This window comes from Pinus tabuliformis, chromosome 5_1 (assembly GCF_031772625.1).
Source record: "Pinus tabuliformis cultivar Carrire ecotype Pingquan chromosome 5_1, CPIR1, whole genome shotgun sequence".
NCBI classification, from domain to species: domain Eukaryota; kingdom Viridiplantae; phylum Streptophyta; class Pinopsida; order Pinales; family Pinaceae; genus Pinus; species Pinus tabuliformis.
The window spans coordinates 739,105,455-739,132,830 of NC_142305.1; the positions used below are offsets into that span (position 1 = coordinate 739,105,455).

The window sequence follows — 27,376 nt, forward strand, 5'->3', positions numbered from 1 at the left end:
TAGGGAATGAGGCTCAGTATTGCAGAGATCTCAATGGGGCAAGGTAGGCAACTGATTTTAGCACTTCAAATCGAAGGATGTTGGGTCCCTATAATACTAGTGGTTACCCCATTACTATTGTAGTTGTATCCCTTATTAATATTGTTGTGCCCCTATTGTCCCCATATTGTTATTACTGTGCCCCATAGAATCCCTCTATTGTTATTTTTGTGGCTTTATATTCTTATTGTTAGGTCGGCTGGGTTATATTGTGACTACTTAGACTCTTATATATAGAAAGGAGGTTTTGTCATTTGAAGCATCCAAGAATTGCTCATTTATGTAATGTAAAGGAGGTTGCCCCCTCGAAGAGGCTAAATTCTAAGGCGTGGATCTCTCTTTTCTATCTTTTTGTGAGCTCGTTTCATAACATTTGATATCAGAGCTTTGGATTCTAGGGTTTCGTTGCTCCAAACAGGTCATCATGGCATTTTCGCTATAAAGTTTTTTCTGTGATGTTTCAGAAGCTAAAAAAAATACCCATTTGAGAAGGAATCGCGCTGAATCTTGGGTCCAAATTTCAGAGCTTTTTGCGCTATATTTGCGGAGATATGATCCGAGGGAGTTGGTCTTTTTGCAAACTCCTGAATTACATTCCAAACAGGTGACCTCAGGAAAATCGTCATAACTTTCTCTCTGAGCATCAAATTGAAATTTCGTCAGAAGGTGCAGAAAGAGGACAAACTGTAGTTTCTTGTATATCGTTTTTAGATCCAAAAGTCGAAACAGTGACTCGTGTCACGTCGTACAAGTTCGCTCTACTGAACTAGTCTATAATCAGGTCATCTTGGGAGATTGTGCATAACTCTTCCTTCGAGAATCCAACTTGGATCAGACTGGTGGCATTAGAAAGAGGACACAAAGGGCTACTATAGATCGCAATTTCAGAACTGGATGATCTGAAATTGCAGAGATACATTAGATTCAATATCAAGCTTCTACAAAGTGAAAAAAGGTGTGTAGTTTTTTTAAATTTTTGCATAAGCTTGGTTTGAAAAATTAGTTTGAATCGGTAATTGATGCCCCGAGGAAAGAAAATGAAAACACCTAGTAAGAAACCTGAAAGCTCTAATATGACTTATGAAGAAGAGGAAGAAATGCAACATGATATATCAAAATTACGAGACCAAGTGCAACAAGTGTCACTTGCACAAAAAGCAACAGAATCTAAGATGGATGGTTTAAGGAAAGATGTAGAAGCTAAGATGGATGGTTTAAAGAAAGGTGTAGAAGCTAAGATGGATTGTTTAAAGAAAGGTGTAGAAGCTAAGATGGATGGCATGGAAGCTAAGATGAATGGCATGGACGCTAAAATTGATGGCATGGATGATAAGATGGAAGAATTGAAGATAAATATGAATAAGTTGCTACAAGAAATGGTCACTGATGGTGAAAGGGTAGTAAAGGAAACTCATGATGAGAACAAAAGAAATGTTAATCATGATTCCATAGACTCTAATGTTGGATCAAAGACCCACCATATTCCAAAAATCGATATGAGGAAGTTTGATGACAAGGATCCCGCAACATGGATATTACAGATGAAGCAATTTTTCGATCTTAATAATGTGCAAAACACACAAAAGGTACGTATTGCAACTTTATATTTGGAATCAAATCAGTTTGTATGGTATCAATGGCTTTGCTCTCGTAAACAAATTATCACTTGGGCAATTTTTACGGAAGAATTGACAGCACATTATGAGGATACAAAAAGAAACACTTTTTTTAGCCAATTGATAAGTCTCAAACAAAAGGGTTTAATAATGGAGCACATTGAGGAGTTCCAAAAATTGAACATAAGGGTAAAAAAAAATCCATAGGAGCATAAGATTGATGTGTTCATAGAGACTTTAAAGGATAATATCCAACATGATGTTCGCCTTTGGGAACCTGATTCATTAGAGAAGGGATTCAGGTTAGCAAGAAAAATGGAAAGCAAAATTATGGCAACCAGGAAGCATACTACTCACAACTATAAAGATGGAAGTGTTGTTGCCCCTAGTCTTCCAAAACCTATAAGGTTGACACCACAACAATTGGAAGAAAAAAGAGCAAAAGGGCTTTGTTATAGTTGTGATAGCAAATACACTAATGGTCATAAGTGTGCTGAGAAGAAATTATTCTACATAGATTGTGAAGAGGAAGAAGAAAAGGAGCAAGAAAGGTCAAAAGAAGAGGATATACTCCAGGAACAAAGCCTAGATAAAGAAGAAATGAATCCGACCATATCTTGTAATGCATTGGCAGGAATTACCACTCCTCAAACCATCAAAATAGAAGGACAAATCAAGAAGAAAAAGGTAATAGTGTTGATTGATTCAGGAAGTACCCACAATTTTATTCATTGTAAGGTAGCAAAAGAATTGAATTGCTTCTTATATCCAGCACCAGAGTGTCCAGTGATGGTTGCAAATGGAGGAATAATAAATTGCCCTGGAAAGTGCCATAATATCAAACTATCCACGGAAGAATATGTATTGACTAGCCCAATGCTTTCCATTCCAATGGGAGGTGCTGATGTTGTACTAGCAGTCCAATGGCTACAATCCTTGGGTACAATAGCTTTTAATTTTCAAGAAATTTTCATGAAATTTTCTGTGGAAGGAAAGGAAGTTGAATTAAGGGGTATTGTAGAGAAACCAGAATAAATAATCAGCTCTAACGTTATGACAAAGCTTCTAAAAAAGGAACAAAGAGGTGTAATTGCACAATTATGTTTGCTAGATGTTTCCACATTGGAATCATCTATTTTTCCAGATCTCCAAAAAGTCTTGGACAACCATTCCAAGGTATTTGAGACTCTCAAAGGTCTCCCACCTATTCGTGATCATGATCATGCTATTCATCTGATTCCAGGAAGTGTTCCTCCAAACATCAGGCCGTATAGATATCCCTATGCCCAAAAGAGTGAAATTGAACGTATGGTTGCAGAAATGCTAGAGGCTGGTATAATTCAACCGAGTCAAAGTTCTTTCTCTGCTCTAGTAGTATTGGTGCACAAGAAGGATGGATCATGGCGCATGTGTCTGGATTATAGGGAGCTCAACAAGCTCACTATTAAAGATAAGTTTCCCATTCCATTCATTGATGAATTACTAGATGAATTGCATGGATCAATTTACTTCACCAAGTTGGATCTTCGTTCAGGATATCATCAAGTCAAAATGAAGACTGAAGACATTCCAAAAACAACATTTAGAACTCATGAGGGTCATTATGAATTTTTGGTCATGCCTTTTGGCCTTACCAATGCACCTTCAACATTTCAAGGTTTGATGAATTCCATTTTCAAACCATGCCTTAGAAAATTTGTGTTAGTATTTTTTGATGATATACTAATCTATAGCAAGTCTTGGAAGGATCATGTTGAACATGTTGACAGGTTGCTACAATTATTGGAGGAGAAACAATTATATGAAAAAAGATCCAAATGTTTTTTTGGAGTACAAGAGGTGGAATATCTGGGTCATATTGTATCTCATGAAGGAGTTAATGTAGACCCTAGAAAAATTAAAGCCATTAAGGAATGGAAAATCCCCACATCCATAAAGCATCTGCGAGGATTTCCCGGGTTGACAGGGTATTATCACAAGTTTGTTAAGAATTATGGGAGAATAGCAGCACCTCTAACAACATTATTGAAGAAAGATGCATTTTCATGGACTCCAGAAGCAACAAAGGCCTTCGAGCATCTTAAAGAGGCAATGTGCCAAGCACCGGTCTTAGCTACACTAGACTTCACAAAAACCTTTATTGTGGAATGTGATGCTTCAGGAAATGGAATTGGTGTTGCTTTAATGCAAGATGAAAGACCCAATGCTTTCGAAAGTCATCCAATCAAGGGAAAGTTTTTACACAAAGCTATTTATGAGAAGGAAATGTTGGCAATACTCCATGCAATTAAGAAATGGTGACCCTACCTAATGGGAATACACTTCAAGGTAAAAACGGATCATGATAGCCTTAAATACTTTTTAGAAGAAAGATTATCCTCTGAAGAGCAACAAAAGTGGGTCACAAAGATGTTGGGTTATGACTTTGAAATCATCTACAAAAAAGGGAAGCAAAATGTGGTGGTAGATGCACTCTCAAGAAAAGATGAGGATGTGGAAGCATTGTTGTGCGCCATTTCTATTATCCAACCAGATTGGATAAACGAAGCAAGGGAGGAATGGAAGAATGACGAAGAAGTGTGGGCACTTATTCGAAAGTTACAACAAGACTCCAGTACGTCTGATACATTTAGCTGGAAAAATGATTCGTTATGGTACAAAGATCGCTTATACCTCTGTAAGAATTCCCAGCTAAAACAAAAGATTCTTATGGAATTGCACATTTCTCCCTTAGGAGGGCACTCAGGATTTTTAAAAACTTACCACAGGGTTAAGAAGGAATTTTTTTAGGAGGGCCTTAAATCAAATATTCAAAAGTTTGTGGCAGAATGTTTGGTTTGCCAACAAAATAAAGTTGAAACAATTAAGACATCGGGTCTATTACAACCTTTATCCATTCCAAGCCAACGTTGGGAGGAGGTTTCAATGGATTTTATCACAGGTTTACCCAAGTCTGAGGGAAAGAGTGTCATCATGGTGGTAGTTGACAGACTTACCAAGTATGCACACTTTTGTGCATTATCACATCCATTTAAAGCCGGTACAGTTTCTACCGCATTTATGGAAACAATTCAAAAGCAACATGGAAACCCAAAGATTATTGTAAGTGACAGAGATCCCATTTTCACTAGAAATTTTTGCATAGAATTATTTTCTTGTCTTGGTACTCAGTTAGCTCATAGCTCATCTTATCATCCTCAATCTGATGGGCAAAATGAGATAGTAAACAAATGTTTGGAAGGATATCTTCATTGCTTTGTATCTGATAAATAGACATAATGGGTCAAATGGTTGCCTCTGGCTGAATGGTGGTATAACACTTCCTTCCATACAACAACAAAAGTGACCCCATTTATGGCACTTTATGGATATTAGCCACCATCCATCACATCATATTTAAGAGAAAATTCTAAGGTTCAAGCAATGGAACATCACATCGAACATCAACAATATGTCCTCCAACTCTTAAAGGATAATCTCGTGTTAGCACATAATAGAATGAAACAACAGGAAGATCAACATCGCGGCGAAAGAAGTTTTGATGTAGGTTATTGGGTATTCCTACGACTACAACCATATAAGAAAATGTCCCTCAAGCAAGCTAAGAAGGATAATAAATTATCACCAAAGTATTATGGTCCGTACAAGGTGTTGCAAAAGATTGGTACTATGGCATACAAATTGGAGCTTCCTGCAGCTTCTCGATTGCACCCAATTTTCCATGTTTCATGTTTAAAGAAGGTTATAGGCGACAAGCTCCTAGTTCAAACAATATTGCCAAAACTTGATGAGGAAGGAAAAATTATATTGGAACCAGAAGCAGTCACAGAAACAAGAACTCGATAGTTACGAAATCGATCAATTTCGGAGTATCTTATCAAGTGGAAAAACTTATCTGCTAAAGATTCCACATGGGAGGATGAGAATTTTATACAGAAGCATCCAGAACTACTGAAGCGTTGAGGACAACACTTTTTTGAAGGAGATGGGCATGTTGGGTCCCTATAATACTAGTGATTACCCCATTACTATTGTAGTTGTATCCCTTATTAATATTGTTGTGCCCCTATTGTCCCCATATTGTTATTACTGTGCCCCATAGAATCCCTCTATTGTTATTTTTGTGGTTTTATACTATTATTGTTAGGTCGACTGGGTTATATTGTTACTCCTTAGACTCCTATATATAGAAAGGAGGTTTTGTCATTTGAAGCATCCAAGAATTGCTCAATTATGTAATGTAAAGGAGGTTGCCCCCTTGAAGAGTCTGAATTCTAAGGCGTGGATCTCTCTTTTCTATCTTTTTGTGAGCTGGTTTCATAACAAAGGAGGTGGAGGGATTAGACAGGTGAGGAGTTGAAGAGGGCAAGAGAAGCCATGAATCCTCTCCAAACAGCTGAAAACATCAAGAAACTAAAACAAACCTCAAGTAGAGCACTACAATTTCAATGGATTCTACTTTCACTCTTGTTTGATTTAGTTAGGAAGAAACAAGATAGATAATGTCACACATAACACATAATTAAATTCAAAAATACAGAAGAAAGCACTATACCAAAACAAAATTCCACAGGGATCCCAAAGAGTGCTGCAAACCCTCGTCTCAATTCCTTAGCCAAAATGTTGATATGGGTGTACAATGAAGCTCCTTGCTTTCTCAAGAGTCCAACCATGCTAATGACTTAAAAAACATAAGATATAGGAAAACAACAACTCATCCTAGCCTCTAGGGGTCAAGCTCATGAGTTTAGGAGCTATTCCAACTAATTCTAAACTGAGAACTACAAATTAGGCAGTGGAATAGCATGCCTCTAAAAACTAGGGAATTGATTCATTCAATTGCAAACTAACTTTTCATAGATGAATCTACCTTCATGAGTGAAAAATTGACATAATTACATCAAGATCAATCAATTTACATTAAATTACATCATAATTTTGACATTAATAAAGAGAAAAGTCAAATTGTCAAGGAACTAGGCGAAAAACACAATATACTTGGACAAACTGAGCAAAATTTCCCCTATGTACCGCGCTGATTTCTCTATGTGTAGTGCCTATTTGCAGCCACTTTTAGAGGCCTTCCCAGTGTCCAAATTTTCTCTAAGTGTGTTTGTTGGAAAGGTCTGCCTGTCTACTTTGAATTTGGCCTCCATTTGCCCCTCCAAAATTGAGTTCTCCCAAAACTGCTTCCTGTGTGTCAAAATAGGGGCAGTAAGGTCATTTTTTGGGTGTTTTTGACCTTTTTGAGGGCTCAACACCTGTCCAAATTTCTTGGCAATTGGTAAGCAAGCATATTTTTTCATGCAAAATCCAAAAATGCTGATTTCTTGTCATTTGGAGGCTCCTATCAAAAGCGAGCGCCAGGTGGCGCGGCGCATTGAGCAGAAAAGCTTGTTGTTGCTAAAAAATTTCTAGTTCCGCACTTTCTCTTAGTATTACCTACGGTCCCACACCCATTGGTCATGTCTCTAGCACACCTGACAATACATTTTCTTTTCTAAAGGTGCATACCACTGAGTGCGCCGCTCCACTTCCCAGGTGCGCCGCACCTTTTTACAGGAGATTTTTGGAGGCCTTCCCGATGTCCAGCTCGTTGGAAAGCTTATTGAGACTACTTTCCAACCCAACTTGAATTTTTTAATTTGGAGTTCATTTTCCCTGTCAAAAGTCAAATCTCCCAAGACTGGTCAAAATGTGCAAAATGAGGTTGCCTCAAGGCAGAGTGATGTTGCAGTCAACTTTTGAAGGAGTTCCTCAACTCCAAATTGAGCTCATGATGACTCATTGGAAATATCCTTGTGTCTAGTTATCATTTGACTCATCAATAAAGTCATTTGGCCAACCAAGCTAGGAGAAATCTTGATTTTCCCAAGGTCACTTCAGAGGTGCATCAATTCTCCTAAGGCAACTGTATTTTTGATATTTCTCTATAACCATGACACCTGTGTAAAAAGTGGAGGTTTTTCTTCCTTGGACTATTTTGGACAAAAGCCTCTCTAAGTTTTTCCAAATTCATCTTTTCTTGCTCAGAAACATCATTGGAGTAAAACCTATCCCGATGTGTGGAACTGGGGATTTGTCGAAATGAAGCAAAATGAAGGGGATAAGGGGCTTCTAACTTCTTGAGAAAATTTTTGGAAGTAGGGAGGGATGTTAGGAAGAATGGGAAAGTGGAATTTTAGAGATTGAGTGAGGGGAAGAGGTCCAAAAGGGCAAAACACAAGCCTAGCCTAGAACATTGTCAAGTTGTAGCAAGAAACTAGGGTTTGTGCGAAAATAAGGAATTTGAGGGATATCAGTGATGGGAAGTGTTTAATAAGGTATATTAAGGATAGGGGAAGGTGTATGAACATCAGGATACAAGTTTTGCTGATGATTTTACCATCCAAGAGAAATTACCCTCAAAACCCTAAGAAAAGGAAATGAACCTTACCTAGGCACAACTGAAGCATGAACAAGGTGTAAAATGGCCCATTGGAACCTGACATGATGATGAAAACCCTTTGAATAAAGGTACACTCAGCTGAATGGTGACATGGACCGACATTTGGACAACTTTGAAAGGAGTGAAAACAAACCCTAGACCTGATAGCTAGTGACCAAATTTTGCTTGAAGATTCACTGAAATGACAAAATTTGACCTTGACACCTTAAAATCATTCCATAAGAGCATGTTTGATCATTGGTAGAAGGCTTCAAAGACTCACACTAACAGATCAAACTCAAGTTATTAGGGTTGGTTGGTTTTAGGTGAAATTACATACAAAGGACATTCTCAGTTCACAACAGTGAAGCCAATGAAGTCAAGAAAAGAGGCTGAGATGATGGCACTAACTAAGTGCATCCCTTAGAGGGAAGCTATGATAGATACATCGATAAAATAATGCACCCATAAAATCCAAGAGGCTGGACTAGAAACTTGTGTTTAATGAGTTCAACAAATTCAATGATGCTATTATAAGAGAAGTCCCTGAGTTGGAGCCCCTTTTTAATTGGTAGGATGACGGAACCAACTTAGGGATGAGTTGGAAGGCATGGTCAGTGAGTTTTTGTGGCCTTGTTTTAACTAAGTACTAGCATAGATATGAGTGCAGAAGAAGACAAATCTGTAGAGTACCAGAAGCCACATAAGCCTAAGTATAAACTAAGGAGTCCTCTTATACATCCTCTATGCCCAGTCTCTTTGACCTTCTATGCAGGTTTATAAAGGTGGAGATCCTATTGTATGATTGGGTTATAGCTGGTAGATTCCCTAGTATATTCTAGAATCTTTTGTAACCACCTAAGTTGCCTATATATATGAGGATTTTCATGTATCCAGAGAGGTTGTAGAGGTTGTTATCCATTATGACAGAGATTTATTCAGTTGTTGAAAGGATTCTATGAGTTATGGGTTCTACACATGACTTATTCTATCATGTTTCATCTACTAATACACCTCAAACAAACCTTAGAAGATTCACATACCAAATTATTCTTAATGAGTAAGTGCCTTGCTCTCTTGGTTAGGGTTTGTAACCTCAAGGAGGACTTCTTCTGCCCTATCTTCCATTGACCAAACAAACTGGAGCTTGGATACACTGCCCAACAATTAATAACAACCAAAATATTGTAACACACCCCCTTACATCCTGACCCAAAGTAGGTGGTTATTAGGTTGACCTGACTCCCTAGGTGCAGTTAAAAGAATGGGGTCTATTTTTTTCTTTCTAAATATATAAATCTCCAAAATATTAGAATGCTTAGGGATTTCTCCCGCGCTCCAACCATGACTACCAATGAGGAAATGCATTTCTATTGATAAAGAGATGTTCAACTAATATTTTAAGGGAATTCCACTAATCTAACCAATGGAGAAGTAAAACAAAGTTCTCTACCATTAACCAATCCAAAACACATAAATTATGGGTTGTTCAAGCCACATGTACAATAATCAAGTGAAACAAGCCCCAAATAGAAAGTGATTGGATCCAATTTCATTGTTAGAACTAGTCTATCAGAATTGGATGTAGAAGGCTCCATTTGGTTGTAGCTAGAAGTAGTCCTCAAGTACTATGAGAGACATCTCTACCATCACACCATTCAATAAGTTTTAACACAATTGAAGGAAAGACCACTTGAGGTGGCACCTTCCAGCCTGCTAACATTCTACACCATTTTCCACATCTCAACTCTTGAGGATAAGGTTTTTCTCTAAGGGGGAGGACATGTTAGGGTCCTAGCCTCCCTAAACCTTAAAATATAGATTAATATATGGTTATATAAGAAAGGTCATCATTATTAGACAATGATGGCAGTAGTGTGACTGCAACTATTATGAGAGGACTTGCTAGAAGGTTTTCCTCCTCTAGAATGTTCTGGAAGGTTAGAAAGTAGTATATATAGAGGTAAAAACATTGTAAAAGATGCCTTGGATTACTATTGTAACTAAGCTTTACTCTACTAAAGGTTCCCTCCTAGAAGAGGCAAGTGAACATTGTGCTCCTAATAATCAAGGTATCTTATTTTGGTTACCATTACAATTGCATTGATTATTTTTATTACTTTATACTAAATATATGGATGTTATTTGCATTTATCTGTGTTTCTATAGGGTATATTACACTTATCTCATAATACAAGCTATGGAATCCTCAAACTCTACTTATAGATCATGTGAATTCCATTTACCCTTACCACGTTATACCATAGAGCTTGTTATATTAATTTCTTATCATAGAGTAGAGGACAACCCCTAGGAGCATTATCAAGGTTTGGAGAGTAGAATACAAACCTTAGAAGAAATATCAAACTCAAGTTATTAGGGTTGGTTGGTTTTAGGTGAAATTACATACAAAGGACATTCTCAGTTCACAATAGTGAAGCCAATGAAGTCAAGAGAAGATGCTAAGATGATGGCACTAAGTGAATCCCTTAGAAGGAAGCTATGATAGATACATCCATAAAATAATGCACCCAGAAAATCCAAGAGGCCGGACTAGAAACTTGTGTTTAATAAGTTCAACAGATTCAATGATGCTATTATAAGAGAAGTCCCTGAGTTGGAGCCCCTTTTTTATTGGTAGGATGATGGAACCAACTCAGGGATGAGATGGAAGGTGTGATCAGTGAGTTTTTGTGGCCTTGTTTTTATGTAAGTACTGGCATAGATATGAGTGCAACAGAAGATGAATATGTAGAGTACCAAAAGCCACAAAAGCCTAAGTATGTGGAATCCCAGGAGTCCTCTTATACATCCTCTATGCCCAGTCTCTTTGACCCTCTATGCAGGTTTATAAAGGTGGAGATCCTGTTGTATGATTGGGTTATAGCTGGTAGATTCCCTAGTATATTCCAGAATCTTTTGTAGCCACATAAGTTTCCTATATATATGAGGATTTTCATGTATCCAGAGAGGTTGTTATCCATTATGACAGAGATTTATTCAGTTGTTGAAAGGGTACTATGAGTTATGGGTTCTACACATGACTTATTCTATCATGTTTCATCTACTAATACAATTGAGAACTGTTCTACTCATGTGTATGTGTTTGTGATGTATCTTAATGATCTATATGTTCTGTATTCACTATGCATTTTGTTAGCCTGAATTATTGTTATTAGCGGAATCATAGAATTCAAGTTTGTTTGATGATTTGTCCCACCCAGGGCCAGCCTTAGCAAGACGGTTTCTCTGTAAAAAAGCATCCATCTTGGGCCTTAGCATGATGGCCCAGACATGTAGTGGCGTGATGCCTATTATAACTAGGATTATCCATGTAAACCACCATTACTTGTATATTTATGCCTCGATCTGCCATTGGAACTGAGTGAATTGCTTATGCCACTTGATCAACTGATGAAATATCTCTCTTGTCCTTGACCTTTGAACACCTTTGATAATCTGAGCTTGGTTTTAGTAGAGTGCCAATGGACATCATATTCTCTCACTAGATAGTCTCATTTATAAGAGATTTATTTACCATGGTCATCTGAAGTCTATCCTTGCAATATAGAACCACGTTTCCCCTGCTTTGATCAAATCCAAAAAACCATTGAACTTTCTTATAAATCAAGGCATCCCTCTAGTATGACATCATCTTCCCTAAACAAACTACATGCATGAACACTAAGCATTGTGAAAAAATATTGATTTTCAATCTTCTTCCATTGATTTTCCAGCTAGTAGTCCTAGATTGGATCCTTTCTTGTCCATCAATCAAGGGAGAAGATAGATCATATTACAATTCAGTCTGATTTAAACTTGCCATCAAATATAGAAAATGTATTGTCATCAAACCAATATACTAGGAAGATGGGCCAACTCAAGGTTATATCTCCACTACAACTACTGTAATTTGCATGTCAAAGATGAGCCTTGGTGTGCATTATTGAATCAGAGGTCGAATTAGATTTATAGGCATGTTGTAATTCTAAACATGTTGTTCTTAGCTCACTTCCTAGAATGTTATGTTATAGATTTAATATGCACACTCTGTTCTTTGATAACCCTACTCATATTCTGTTTGTTCATTATATGTCTTCAATCATGCAGCTAAGTTTTCCAACATCATCTGCACTCTTCAAAATTTAATCATTGTTTCCAATAAACTACAATAGAGCCTAGGTTGTAACATTTAGCACTAAAAACCTAGAATTTTACCTTACCTGGAAGGAAATGCCTCAAGGGCTTTAGTTCAACATTCTTGGATTCTCAATTGGCACATTGTTTCTGCCCTTTACTAGTTTCTAGTTGACATGTATAGAAACCTGCAAGATCTTGGGATTCTACAGAAGTATTGCTGTTGTAACTGCCTTGATATTTAGAATTTATTTAAATAAAGAGAGTTGTCATGATCCCTATAGTACTCAACATCCTTCTGCAAGTAATATTTCTACATTGACATTGCTATGAAGTATGATGTCATGCAGATTAAAGGGTCCCTTGATGCTTTGTTGATGCCTAGCTTGTTCCATCCTATTTTAATTTGATATTTGATGACAGAGTTGTTTTCCTGCTTCAAGTTTGGTAAGATTAAAGCTAATGTAGCTTTCTAATGTGTTTTGTTGCTGGCCTAGACAACATAGACTTATTAATACTACCAAAACACTTTTCATTACGCATGACATTGTGGGCACTGGGTACCATAAAAAAATCGAATTTGAGAATGAACAACCATGGCATATTTTTCCACTTGGACATTTTTCTGGTATCGTTCTGAGAGTTTTTTCAAATTGGACCATTGAAAACAAGCCTTTAATATCTTTGTCCCTGGGAATGAGATATTTTTGATAACATAATATGGAGCATGTATTAAGTCCCTTCTCTCATAGCTTGTGAAATTCTATCTCTAATAGGTCTTTTCCAATTTCCAGATTCATTGCAAATTCTAACCAACCATGTGCCAAGATTTGTATTATGTAATGTGTATGAATCATGCCAGGCCCTCCCTTTTTGTAGCCATCTCTTGAATCAAGCAACTAATAACATAAGTTTTTGCTTTTGCCTTGCACCAATAAAAAAGTTCTGAGAAGACTGGCCATTCATAAGTAATGTATTTGGGAAAGAATCTAACATGACTAGTAGCTAGCACTCTTGAAGTGTAGCCCATCATAGGCCTCTTTGTATTGTGTGTTTATTAAGGGGTGAATTCATCCCCATTTGGGAGGGAATCCTCATCCATTGCACGTTTATTATTTGGTTTCCTAAATGAATCTGAATATCCAAATTGTAGAAATATAGCATCTTGTCAAAATTGTGGTTGTAAGTTTCTTTGAGTATTACTTCAAAGTCTCTCTACCACAATCACTGTTGACTTGTTTTAAATTTGCTTCCTAATCCCTTGATATCTGGATCCACTGAAGATGGAAATTATATAGATATATGCATCATTGTATTTGAAGATAGTCCAATAAGAAACATGGTGAACAACAATCTTGACCTTCATATAGTCTAGGAACCTATTGCTGGTAGATGTTGTCATAGTTATCATGCTAGATGATTGATGGATGAACCTGCATCGTTGAACTTCTCCCATCTTCACAAAAAATCCTAGTTTTTTGTAGTTCAATGCAATATAACACCACAAGCAGAGCATTCTTCATCCTGCTTCATTAGATCTAGCATTTTCACGGGCTTATATTATAGCCTGAAATATAAAGTAGTCGAGAAAGTGTTCAACATGTAGCAATGGTAATGCTACAATCTTCTAGTTGGAAATATAACTTCATACTGATAGAAATGGCCTCTGCATTAATTCATTCCAAATGTTTAAGTTGAATGAAATAATTATGTTGATCTCCTTATGGATGTATGATGTCCCATATACGATATAAAAGCAAAATCCTTATTGGGTTGTGTTGTTCTTTTATTCACTTCATTCCAACTCAAATCCCCATTTTCTTGGTATGAATTGACTTAGTCTTGTATTTATAAATACAGAGAGTTGACTGAAATTTATTTAATTGAAATAATAGCCACTGCTCCCAAGACTCTTCCAGTTCCAATCCAAACTGAGACATTTTAAAAAGATCTGTTCTATAAGATGACTTTCAGCATCTAGAATGGTAGTTGCCTCAGAATAATTTCCAATGATGACTTGATAAGTGCATTAATTGCACCATTTTGTTCTTTCCCAAATACTGAACCTATAATTTCCATCAATGGTTTAATGGCTTTCCTTCAAGTATTACTTCTTGACACGACATCCATAGTAATCTCTTCCATGTTGGGAAATCCTTTTCAAAATGGGATCAAAATTATCCACAACACTAATATTCCACAAACAGTCTCTACACACTAGATTTACAGCCACCAATCTCTTAAGGATATAATTGACAATGCAAGGTATATCTAATTTTGTACACTAGCTCATGATGTACTTGGAGAAAATGATGGTACATTACACCACTCGAAATGAGTGAACTAAAGAAACAAGAACAAAGTTGAAAAGTTCATGCCCCTTTACAGAACTAATGCCAAGAACATATGGTTGATAGGGTGTTTATCAAGAACACCAGGGATTCCACAAGATATACATGTGCAGACCCGTTGCTTTTTACCTTTAAGTGTAGAAAAAAATAAAGGCTAGGTCTTTCTATCTCAACTTTAAAAGTCAACTCCCTTTTATATTAATAAATGAGAGGGTCATTAATTAGGCATCATCAGTAATGGTGTCTTTATAATTCAATCAACATGGCTAGTTCATAATTTCCTCTAAACATAATCAATGAGCCACCTGCAACCTATCCTTTTTGTACTATAAACCCTTAGGCCCATATGCCAAGGTCATCAATGTAGCTAAAGGCATCATCAGAGTCATCATAATCAGTGGACACGACTTGTCTTTATCATCAAGTTATTTTTCTAGAGACTCTATAGTTCCCTCTGAAGTCCTACTTCAGTTCAACCTTCATCAATTTGCCCTCATTTTGCTGCAACTCCATCAGCAAACATGCCCGGACAGTCTTTTTCACATGCTCTGACCATTAAATAATGAATTCAACTTGGTAGAATCATACTTTGATATCACATAGATTTCTAACTAAATGAATATATTAAGAGACTTTCTTTGGATTTTGCCTTGGAGAGGATTGCTCTGTTCCTTTTGAACTGACAGCTACAAATATAACTGAGCCATAGGTGTCTTAATACTGATTCATAGTCCTTATTGGCACTATTATGAATCTCTTCTGCTATACTTTAGATAAACTTGTTGGATGGATGATGTTTACTTGCCCCTAGGAGCCATGATATTGGTGGGACTATGGACACCTATCTTGTGATTTCTATGCATTTCATGCTTTTGGTGATGGTTAAGCTTAGCCTTGGGCATTTTGAAGTTGGTAATGGAACCCATTCAAGTTACTTCAATGGTTTTGTTCACAGGATCCTAGTGGGTGTGCACTGTGCATTCACTTAAACTTTAAAACCTAAGTTCAATATCTCATTAAAGTAAATGGATTACCAACAGCCATATTAAACCAAAATGTAAAATCACTAGTTCCTATAATCATTTGAGACGTCAAATCTCTAACTGGTAAATTCTTAGCTCACTACATTCAAGGCTCACTACAATCGAAAATAACGTTTTTCTCCCCATGGTAATTAAAATGGTGTGATGATCTACAAACATTAAATCTATTGTAGATACCATTGTCTCCATGACCAACCCAAATTCTTCCTTGATGCAAGGTCAGAAACTTATTGGTTGCATGGCTGGAAGTCCTCTAGCTCACATTTTAGGTTCTTTGAATCAAGTGCATGGACCCACTTGTATCATGAAAGACATGATATATCTCTTGTCCATTAGACTCCTCATAGGACTTTGGTTGGCTACTATGAAACTTTTCAGGGGTATCATCTCTATGACCCTACCTCTCACTAAGTGACTAAGCATCATGATGACTGCTAAGATCTCTTCTATAACTCTTTTCTGGTGATGATTCTCAGCATGTATCCATGGACTGTGCCTCTTCTTCTCTCATTGCGTTGCTTGTTGATGACTCCCTGCTGGTTGTAGTGAACCTTTCCACATCTCCATCTTCTGTTGGTCCACCTATACAAACTCCTTTGAGTTCATTCTTTGTAGTTATTGAATAGTCTATGGGGAGTCGAGACTAAAGGGATTACTTCATCATCTAGTCCATCCTCTCCTTTGGATGTTTCTTCCAGCCTTCCCTTGCTAGATGAGGTCATCATTGTTGTAAAATTTGGTGCATATTTTCTACTCACTCATGATTATACTTGTTGCTTGGATGGATGATGGTGACTTTCCCCTAGGAGCCATGATATTGGTGGGACTGTGGACACCTATCTTGTTATTTCTATGCATTGTATGCTTTTGGTGATGGTTACACTTAGCCCTGGGCATTTTGAAGTTGGTAATGGAACCCATTTAGGTTACTTCAGTGCTTTTGTTCACGGGATCCTAGTGGGTATGCACTATTCATTCACTTGAACTTTAACACCTAAGTTTAATATCTCATTAAAGTAAATGGATTACCAACAACCATATTAAACCAAAAAGTAAAATCACCAGTTCCTATAATCATTTGAGACATCAAATCTCTAATTAGTAAATTCTTAGCTCACTACATTCAAGGCTCACTACAATCGGAAATAACATTGTTCTCCCCATGGTACTTAAAATGGTGTGATGATCTACAAACATTAAATATTTTGTAGATACCACTATCTCCATGACCAGCCCAAATTATTCCTTGATGCAAGGTCAGAAACTTATTGGTTGCATGGCTGGAAGTCCTCTATCTCACATTTTAGGTTCTTTGGATCAAGTGCATGGACCCACTTGTATCATGAAAGACATGATATATCTCCTGTCCATTAGACTCCTCATAGGACTTTGGTTGGCTACTATGAAACTTTTCAGGGGTATCATATCTATGACCTTGCCTCTCACCAAGTGACTAAGCATCATGGTGCTATCTTTGATAAGCCTTTTCATGATGACTGCTAAGATCTCCTCTATAGCTCCTTTCTGGTGATGACTCTCAGCATGTATCCTTGGAACATGGCTCTTCCTCTCTTGTTGGGTTGCTCCCAGCGGGTTGTAGTGAACCTTTCCACATCTCCATCTTGTGTTGGTCCACCTATACAAACTCCTCTGATTTCATTCTTTGTAGTTATTAAATAGTCTATGGGGAGTCAAGACTAAAGGGATTAGTCTCATTTGGATGTTTTTTTCCAGCCTTCCCTTGTTAGATGAGGTCATCATTGTTGGTACTTCATCTTGAGGTGTACAGCCTAGCGATGCTTCTCCTTCCGAAATGTAGTGATGCCCAGCTCTAAGATGATATTGTTCATGTGGATGTACATCAGTTTGTTGATGATGGTAACAAACCCCCTGCTACATCATTTCCATCTTTTCTTTGATGGTTTGTTTCTTGGTGATCTCATGCTTCTTGTTCTGGGTTGATCATGGTGATGCATGTACCTTTCATTTTGATGTAGATAGTTTGTCTTGATGCATATTTTCTTTCCACTCATGGTTTTATGGATTATAGTAGCATGATCCTGGACACATGAATAAGCATGTGTGATATTGTGAGGATGATGTGCTCGCAAAATCTATCTTAGTGTTTTGAAACTTGTCCACAGTCCCAAAAGAAATATGACTTAACATTTGCACACATGCTGGGATTATTGGTAGTAGTAAAGGGACAACAAATGGACTTAGTCTAGAAGCTCTGAGGTCATCATTATGACTGGAAAAGATAGAAAAGGCTAAAATATGACCAAGCTGCTCATGTGCTGACTTTTAAAATCATGCTGGAATTCCTGATAATAAAGATGTTGTTAGGCTCAGTGGTGGGATGTTCTTTGTTAGAAATTTGTTGTAGACTAGCTAATGTTGTTCCATTTCATATATGTTGTTCTATGACAGTGAATTTAAGGACAATGCAAAGAATTTCACATGGATCTATTCACTTAGCAGCCTATATCCAAATAATTACACCAGCATTCATTCTCAGGTTTGATATTATTGCATGTCCAACCAATTTGTCCAAGAACTAAACAGATGCATAGCTTGCCATGGAGGTTTGACATCCAAGAATATTTACACTCCATCTGTAAATCATTATGCAATTGCAGTGTTCATCATACAATGTTACATTGTAGCTACACAATATTGTATTGATTAGGTCATAGGATTGAACTCTATCGCAGTTGTTTTGACAATTCGATCCCTGCTATTCTTGTAGCTCATTCTCTTGTATCCAAAATAAACATACATATGAACCAATCTGTCTTAATCTGCATTATCTATATCACAAAATTTTCATATTATTTTTTTATTTTGACCTTGTGATATCTTACATAATTTATGTAGCTCTTGATTTTTCTAGAGTACCAATAATTTTGTATGATAATTAATGGTTATTCCATACTAATCTATTGGACCTACATTTTTCCCAAATTCAATGTGATAGGTTTGGCAGTATGATTGCATGTTTCCGATATTCCTCCATCAATGTTCTACCTGTGCATTTTCCACCTTCAAAATTAGGGTTCCATGATCCACATCAACAAGATTGGCTCAGAAAGGAAGCTGCAGAGGTACTTTATGATACAAATTGTACATATGGGTAGATGTTTGCTAATTAATATATGCCTATCATACCTATGGTGTAGGACCCCCCAGATCCAAACTAATGTGCATTTTGATGCAAATGAACAGGTTGCAGATAAAGTGGAAATGTTGTTTAGAGAGGTTTTAATTTTTCTCGGATAGAAAATCATCACATCTGGATCCTTTTGTTTTGGTATTAAGGTTCTTGAATCAAGGAGGAAAATTGCAGAGCTTGAAGGAATGTTGCATAAAGAGAGAGCTGAATTTGAGGTGATATTATAGATGTATATAAAGGTTGTTTAGTGTACTTTAGGTTTTCTAACATGATAGTATTCTAGAATAATCTTTCCACTTAATGAATATTTCCATATTTGTTTATAGAAATTGCTTAGTTGGAAATCATTTCTTCATAGGGTTCATTCTTTTGATGCAATCTATCAAATTCAAACAAGGTTTCTTGCAATAGGCCATCATTAGTGTTGGGCATGTTGGAACTTGGAAGACCTGATATTTCAAAGCTAAACAGTATAAGGAGTCTTCTTCTTTATGAAGCATATGGATAGTATCGTCGTCTTTTTAGATTCATCTATTAGAGTGAAAAACTCTCTTGCAAAATTGGATCCAGTCCACTGGAGGATTTTAATACTCCACATGAGGAATATGATTCTATCATAAACGAAAATGTTGGATACCGTCAGGGTACAGTCAAAGATAGTAACAATGCTAGTGGTAGTTTTGGCATTTTGATGACAGAGGACACAGGCTCTATGGTTGATGGAAATTGTTTGGACAGAGATATCTGTTTTGGGAATATTCAGTTCAAAGATATCCAAGTTGGCGACAAGCATGTTTTAAATAATGGATCTAGGCAGCTTTGCATGATTAGTAATGTGGTAAATTCCTACTTGTGTGACCATTTAGAGGGAATTGGGACTATAAAACAACCCAGAATATCTGGATGACGTGGAAGGAGATCCAAACATTAGAGATTCATCCACTATAACTAATGGTACCATGTTTCATACTTTTGACATGGAGAATGGTGAATGGGATACCAACATCCATGTTTCTGAGACAGTGCCTTTTGAAGCAGTTGATAGTAGGGACAATACAAATTGTTTGGATGAAGATATGGCACCATGTTAGAAACTGTCAGAGCAGGATTCTCCTATCCTCACTAATCTGTCAAATACATTAGATGAAATATGGACAAATGAAGGCTAATTAGTAAAATCTTAGGCTATATCTGTGACATGACAAGGGCAGGAAGTTGGTTCTGCCACTTTGGCTACTATTGCCAGTGGCAGTGAATCTATTGACAGAAAATATTTTAATCCAGTTCAACAAATTGCAATAGGAGACAGGATGATGTCTGAATTTGCCTAAAACATGCACGATAAAGGTGGAATAGAGGTGCCTGAGAAAATCATCCCTCCCTCACTAGTAAAATCATTAAATCTATCGGAAGAGTTTGGAAGCTGCATTGGGGCTCCTATGTCAAACTTACCAAAAAGTTACAACAAGAGTTTACAAGAAAATTTATTGGGGTCTATTAGAGTTGACTCTCAGAGAAGCTATAGTCCTATGTTTGTCTCATCAATCAGTCATCTGGGTGGTAATGGAGTGGGTAAGCTGCTTTTACCAACCGATGTCAATGATATGGTTATTGTTGTTTATGATGATGAGCCAAAAAGCATAATAGCATATGCACTAAGATCGCAAGAATATCAGGCTTGCCTATATGACAAGGTACCTGATAGTGAGAAGAAAAAGGAAATAGACAGGGACAAAGAAAAGGAATGTGCAGATTTATTTGGTATGGGTGGAGTTGTTTCAAATCTACTTTATCTGTTAGATGGTTCCTTAGACTCGAGTAAAGCTCTTTCCAAAGAGAGAAGTTTAGGATATGAGCATATTTACACATATGGCTCCAAAGGGAAAGGGGGTTTAGATTCATCACTATATATAAAAGACACATGCAAAAATATCCTTTCGTGATGAGGGTCCTCCTAGAAAAGTTAAGTACTTGGTAACCCGTTATTATGCAAAACAATTTGATGCCCTTAGGAAAAAGTGTTGTCCAACAGAGATGGACTTTAGATTGTCACTAAATCGCTGCAAGAAATGGGGACCTCAAGGAAGAAAGAGCAATGTGTTTTTTGCAAAATCCTTGGATGAAAGATTTATTATTAAGAGAGTCACCATGATAGAATTGGAATCTTTGATGAAGTTTTCCTCAGAATATTTCAAATATCTGTGTGACTCATTATGTTCTGGAAGCCCCACATGTTTGGCAAAGATCCTTGGTATTTATCAGGTTGGATACTCATATTATTGTTTATTCTATATTTGAAAATTACCTTTTGAAGACTCCTAGAGAGTTTACCAAGCTTTGTTTCCTTCATTGTGTGTGTGCATGCTACATAATGTGCTCATCTTTCAGGTCACTATAAAGGATGCAAAAGGTGGCAAAGAGATTAGGATGAATTGATGGTAATGGAAAATCTGTTGTTTGGAAGAAATGTAATAGGGGTTTATGACCTCAAAGGTTCTGATTGCTCCTGTTACAATGCAAATTAATCAGGAAACAACAAAGCTCTTTTGGACCAAAATCTCTTAGAGACCATGCCAACTGCTCCAATATTTCTTGGGAATAAATCCAAGCACCTTTTGGAAAGAGTAGTCTAGAATGATACTTCATTTCTCGTGGTAAATATAGTTTTTGTTTTTCTTAATCAACCATAATTTTAATCTTAGTTTCAAATTTTTGTTGAGCTAGCCAGTTATCATGATTGTGTGCAATGTGTGTTTGTAGTCAATTGATGTCATGAATTATTCATTACTTGTTGGAGTTGAAGAGCATTGTGAGATGGTTTTAGGTAATAATAGACTCATACATTTTCTTTGAAATATATTTTCTCATATTTTATTTTCCATTTTAGGTAACATTATCAATAATTTCAGCTGCTTGGGTTAGAGCATGTATCTATCAACGTTTCAAAGATGAATACACTAACTTTTTTTTCTTCGTTTCAAATTTCAATACATGAAGTTTAGTTTATATTGGTGATAAAGCCAACGATTCTTGCTATGATGTTTTTTATGCAATGAAGTTTCCTAATGATGATAGCCTAATGATTGCGACAATATTACAATTGAAAAACTAAGCATTCTTTACCAGAGGCATATGCTCTTGATATTTCACTTTTATGATAGGACCAAGCAACAAGTATTGGCAGTCAAAGATTTCATTCTTTGTGACCATCATTTATGTGAATAGGTCATAGGTTCCTTGATTTGAAAGGTTTGGGGAAGCTCATTTTAAGTTCCTCATGTGGATCTAGCTATTAGCTGAAGTAAAATGTGCCCATCTTCTTTTTCTTTTCCTTTTTAATTCTTGATAATATCTTTTGGTTGAATATTGTCTTTCATTTTCTAGTCCAATTATCTTCAATGCTCTAATATTGAAATTGTTCTATGCCATGAATAAATAATTCTGGTTGATTTTAGAATGCCTCCTTGACTTATTTTTGCCAACCAACTAAAGTTAAGTGTATTAACACCATTTTCTGAACTCAAAAGGTTTCTAAATTCATTTGAAGGTGATATGATTTTGTTTGTCCTTGATGAGGAGTATCAAGACATTTTCTTTCATGTTTTTATCCTTTCAATGGTTGGTAAATTGTAAGTAAGTTTTGATTTCTTGTTTTTTTCCATTAAGGTAGATTGGGCTTTTGGTCTTTATGCTCACTTTGTGTCCATGTTTTGCAGTGATGTGCTAGAACTATGCATGGTTGTTAGTTGGAGCTAATGGTTATCAAGAAATAGTGTGAGCTTTAAACATGTTGCTCCATTAATGGGAACATCTCCAGTCACAGTTCATTAGATTGGTGGTACTATGATTTTGGTCTTTATGCTCACTTTTGTGTCCATGTTTTGCAGTGGCTAGAACTATGCATGGTTGTTAGTTAGAGATAGTGGTTATCAAGAAACAATGAGCTTTAAACATGCTTCTCTCTTAATGGAAACATCTCTTGTCACAATTCATTAGATTGGTGGCACTATGGATAGTCGGAAATTGACCAAGCCCAACATTGACCAATGCCACTTTAATGTACTATGGATGCCATCTCTATTTAATGTACTTTAAACATGTTCAAATTAGTAGATTTCATTGTTGGTTATTATTTTTCTTATCATCTTTATTTTGCACACTCTAATACTATTATCTATGGGTCTTTTTGTTATTCCCCTAGATCTATTCCTGCAAGTCTAATTCTTTAAAGGGTGCTAGCTCAATGGAAGAGCACCTGCTTTACAAGTAGGAGGTTGTTGGTTTGATTCCATCATGCCTTGATATTCAGATGGAATGATGATAATTAGTTTTTGGTGACAGAAGTTTTTTGGACTGTCACCAATGAGCTTATCGTGACACTTTTCGACCCTCACCAAAATATGAAATGGTGACAGTCAATGAACGCCACCATATATATGCATTAATAATGACGGCCATGAAAGGTCCATCACCATAAATCACTAATGTTCATATGAAATGGTGACGGTCAATGAACATCACCATATATATATGCATTAATAGTGACGGTCATGAAAGGTCCATCACAATAAATCATTGTTGTTCATATGAAATGGTGACGGTCACTGCCCGTTATTATAATCATTATTTGTGATGGACCTTGAATGTCACCACATATATATTTTTGGTGATGCCACCATTAGTGATGTTCAATTTTTTGATGACGGAGGCTAAGGTTCGTCACCATTGCTAATATGAAATGGTGACGGTCACTATTCGTCATTATAAATCATTATTGGTGACGAACCTTGAATGCCACCATAACGCTTATACTTTTGGCGATGCCACCTTTGGTGACGTTCAGTTTTTGGTGACGGAGGCTCTTTTGACCATCACCAATGAGCTTATGGTGACATTTTTTGACCCTCACCAATGTCCTTTTTTCTTGTAGTGAACCACCCATAATGAAAATGTCTCTCAAGGTACGACAGTACAATCCGTGAATGTGGTAATGAAGCTGAAGTCAAACACTCGTGGAATCACCCGATCGAAAGCCAATGATGAAGACATGTCGTTGGATGTGAAGAAATTTCCATTAAGGCATGCAAGCTCTAAGGTACTGAAAGGGAGTTTCTAAGTCACCTTCTTGGATAATGAGCTGAAGTCTACAAGAAGTGACCCATCAAAAAAGGGTCATAATGATTCCCTCATCATCGACACGAAACAAGGAATAAAGTGGAATAATTTTCAAGATCGTAACAATGACTCAAATGGTGTATAGGAAAATAACTATAGATTGGACTTCTCTTGAACATATTGCCGACACGACTCTAGAGTGTGGTAGCATTAGAATCAACATAGGACCAAGGGTCATAATGACAAGGTGGAATAGTCAAATGAGAGGCAAAATGGATCACCAAAACCTGGAAGAACAAGTGACTAAGTGAGGATACCTGAAACCTAAGATGAGAAACAAATGAGTGTCATGTTCAAGAGAAACATGCCGCCTATACAAAGGATGTTTCATCTTCATTTTTCCCTCACTATTTCTAGTGAGTACCTCTTTATTTTTACACAAGCTTGAAGAGGATACCATATGCTTATCATATAAGTCCTTCCTTCGGATGAATCCATCCTAGTAAGTTTTATGAGTATTAAGAAGGAAAAAATCGGACTCGTCACGGCGACAAGTCTTTTGTCCTTTAATTTTTAACGAGTCCGATGAAAGAGTAACACGGTGTCTTATATTTAGAGATTTTGAAAAAGAGATGGAAAAAAGAAAACTCCATCAGGTTGCTTTTCGTAATTTGTCTCTCGAACCTGAAAAGGTAGAAAACAATATTCAAGAGAACCTCTTAATCATGTCGACCAAGGTGTACCTTTTTCATACAATAGTCTATCTCAGTCTAGAAAATGGTTAAACTTATACTAAGTAGAAGGTCATTTCATTTACTTTTACGAGTTTTAAAAGACAAGTACTCGGCAATCTTTTCATATTTTTGGAGTTTGAAAAGAGTTGAAAGGGGACTCCACCTAGAGGAATGAGTGGTATAAAAGGATAGCAACTGGTTCCGGTAATGATGGAACTGCTCAAAACATGTAATGGTCAAGAGGTTGGCTAATAAGACCACTCATTGCAGATGTTCCTCAGGCAAGGGTAAAACAACCAAGTGAAAGTGTACAATCGGCCAAAGAGATGGTGATGATGGAATGAAAGAACCAAGGCTCATCTAACAAAAATCGACTGATAAAAACATAAATCATGAGATGTAAAGTGGGAATGGTTTCATTTTTACACAAGCTTGAAACAGAGACAAACTATGCTTGGATTTGGTTTCATTTTTACACAATCTTGAAACAAAGATAAACTATGCTTGAGATAAGATTGTATGCCCCCATCATAATGACTCGATTCAAGGTACATGCCCCCCAAGATTCATTTCATTCACCTAAGCAGATGGAAAGAAGGTTCACTTACGAGATCAAGTGAAAGATTTGAATGGGATTTTAAGAGATCTAATCAAAGACTCGAATTGGAAGGGAGTTTGTTTCATTTTTTAATGAGCTTGACACAGGAAAATAACCATGCTCATGACACTTATTTAATTTTTTAATGAGGTTGACATAGCAAAAGAACTATCCTCATATCGCTTGTTTCATTTTTTAAGGAGCTTGGCACAAGACAAGGAACTCTGCTCCATGATCCTTGTTTCATTTTTTAATGAGCTTGCCACAATACGATGAACTTTTCTCTAATTCCTTGTTTTATTTTTTAACGAGCTTGGCACAAGACGAGGAACTTCGCTCCAATTCCTTGTTTCATTTTTTAACGAGCTTGACACAAGACAAGGAACTTTACTCCATTTCATTGTTTCATTTTTTAACCTTCTTGACACAAGATGAGGAACTTTGCTCCATGATCCTTGTTTCATTTTTTAGTGAGCTCGACACAAGACGAGGAGCTTTGATCAATGATCCTTTGATCAAAGACCAAAGGAGGCCATGGGTTCCAAGAGGTTCTCATCAGAAGGGAGAACAACACTCTGGAAGGGATACATGTCCAGGGATCCAAATGAAAAATCAAGTTCCAATGCCCCCAGTACATGATGTACCACATCACCTACTAGATCATCAGTAGATGTGGGCATGGAACAAGTGGCCACGTAATTCACCTGTGGCAGGGGTGATACTGCTTGCACATAAGAACCATTTAGGGATGATGGTTGAGTGGGAGCTGATTCAAGACTAATGAATGTAAGATGATCAATTATCACAATGCTTCCTTCATGGGGGAAACACATAAATCGAAAGAGAGAAGAAACAATAGCTCCCATGACACAAACATAGTCATGTCCAAGGAGTAGACTAAAATCTAAATGGTCTTAGACAACCATCACGTCTATATAGATAGTCTTTCCTCCCAAAGTAATAGGTAACTTAGGAAGGATCCCTAACGACTAACTCGTTCCTCTGTTAAAAGCTAACAGATTTTGGGTGACGGGGACAAGCTGAGGAGAACCTAAATCTTCCCAAGCAGTTGATGACATGATGCTAATAGATGCACCCTCATCTATGATTGTGCTACCTACAGCCATATTGTAAGCATGTAATGTAATCTAGAAAGGCACATAAGATGGAAGGTGATATCCTACCAGTCGACTCCAATCAAAATAAGTGACCAAACTACTTGGAGGGGGTGTCGTAGGAACATGAGAGGTGCCCTCTTGCTCCATGGGAACATGTGAACTACTCTCATGCACCTCAGGAATGAGAAGATTTCCCTCTAGTTCATTGAAATTGAAGAAACCAGAAGAACCTCAGTAGTATGAGGTTCACTCTCTACCGAAAAGATACACTTAACTGAAGGTGGGGTCAAGTCTACCGGTTTCTCAATCAATGGTTGGTCGAGAATGGACTCACGAGACTCACTTTTAGAGAGAGTGGGATTGACCAAAAATGACTTTCGATCAAACACTTGATCAACTAGCGAAGGATCAGGGGAAACCTTTTGATACCTAGTCGGAAGATGAGATTGAGAAGCTATAAGGTTTTCCAATTCTTTGGACGCTTCATCCATAAGAGGACAAAGGTGAATGGGATGATTACCTTCACACAACTTAGAGGGAAATTTTACTTTTCCCTTTTCCCCATGAGATTTATTGTCACTAGTTGAAGGTTTATCACCAGCATGATCGCCAGAGGCTGATGACAAAGGTCGATGTGAACATGTGGACGACACTTCTAAGACCTTAGGAATACCAAGACAATTCTGAAGAAGGTGATCGCCCTTACATAACATGCAAGGGAATTTTAATTTCTAGGGCTGCTTGGAAGATTTTTCTACATCAGTTGCATCTGTAACAATAATTGTTTGGTTTCCCCATTGCTTATTTTTCTTCTTCTTCTTAGCTTCCTGTTTACTAGAATCCAAACTTTCACCAGGCGAAGAGGAAGAACAGGGTGAAGAAATAGCGAAGAAGGAAAGGGTAAAATTTAGGATCAACATGAGATTGATGTTGTTCAGGTGGAGGAGAACTTGGTTGAAAATCCGTTTCGACACTTGGAATCACTGAGGTCGAAAATAACCAAACTGGAAGACCAACGATCAATCA

The 27,376-nt window shown here is 37.0% G+C and overlaps 1 pseudogene; it reads left to right on the forward strand.

The window, feature by feature from the left end:
- The first annotated feature begins 20,348 nt into the window (after nucleotides 1-20,348).
- Nucleotides 20,349-27,376, forward strand: part of LOC149167066 (1-phosphatidylinositol-3-phosphate 5-kinase FAB1A-like) — a 37,943-nt pseudogene continuing 30,915 nt past the window's right edge.